Genomic DNA, 1228 nt, shown 5'->3' with positions numbered 1-1228 from the left:
AGCCGGTACCTCTAGAAATTTTTCAATGTACCTTTACCGAGGTTCTGGTGGTTCGGAACCCACCTTAAGCTGTAGGTCCCCGCAATCGTGTACTTGACTGCAACCCAGTCCATCAATGATGGGGTAAAAACCAGGCTTTGTCCAATATGTCTGGGCAGACTGCTCTCATCAGGTCACATGATTGCATTATAAAAATGCGTCCGTGACTGATGATATATACCGGGACAGCCCCGTGTAAAAAATGATCAAATAAAAAATTCAACTCAAACCAAAAATGCCTTCGACATGTTGTTGGACGAGCGATATCTAGCACGTACACAGTTGGTAGACGTTGAAAACTGTTTTTGAGATCGTGGCCACCTTAGCGCTCGAACACACGGAGAATTATTGTCCGCTGAACAAATCTTCAAAATTGTTCAAATTTGAGTGTTGACCATCAATATTTGTAGACTATTTTATTGTGCATCTTTCTTGCGTGATAAACAAATTCGAAGTCTTTTTCGTTTTTTCGTTATTTAAGGAAAACAACCATTTTCAACGATAAAAGAATCAATACTCTTTTGCATTCAACTCGCCAGATTTTTGTCGGGAATTGATTTTTTGTGTTGAAAATTGTATGTAACATTCTTCAACATATTCTACGACTGTTAGAGTGTTGATCTTATTATAACAACATTTCGGAGCTGTTAAGTGAATTTACAAAAATATTTTCTTCGAAATCTGGAATGCATGCATATAAACGAGAAAGTTGTGTGAGGAAGTTTCGAATTTTGACAACTTTCAGTGAGAAAAGTTTTCCTTAGAGATCAAAGGAGTTTTTCCAAAAAGTTTTAGATCTTTAGTCATTAGAGGGAAAAAGTGAGGACGATGTGAAAATTATGTACGGCGATACAACCTCGACTCGGTACGCGAGAACATTGCGCCACGGGTTGACGTACATTGACGTACGATCCAAGTCGAAGTTAGCAAGCCGCACATAATTTTCACATCACTCTCACTTTTTCCCCCGATGACAAAAGATCTCAAACTTTTTAAAAAAACCTCTTTGATCTCTAAGGAAGATTTTTCTCACTGGAAGTTGTCAAAATTCGAAACTTCCTCACACAACTTTCTCGTTTATATACATGCATCCCAGATTACGAAGCAAATATTTTGGAAGATTCACTACACAGCTCTAAAATGTTTTAAAAATAAGATAAATACTCCCACAGTCGTACAATATGTCAAA

The sequence above is a fragment of the Belonocnema kinseyi genome, chromosome 4, assembly GCF_010883055.1.
Source record: "Belonocnema kinseyi isolate 2016_QV_RU_SX_M_011 chromosome 4, B_treatae_v1, whole genome shotgun sequence".
Classification (NCBI taxonomy): Eukaryota; Metazoa; Arthropoda; class Insecta; order Hymenoptera; family Cynipidae; genus Belonocnema; species Belonocnema kinseyi.
This window is presented reverse-complemented; position numbering follows the sequence as displayed.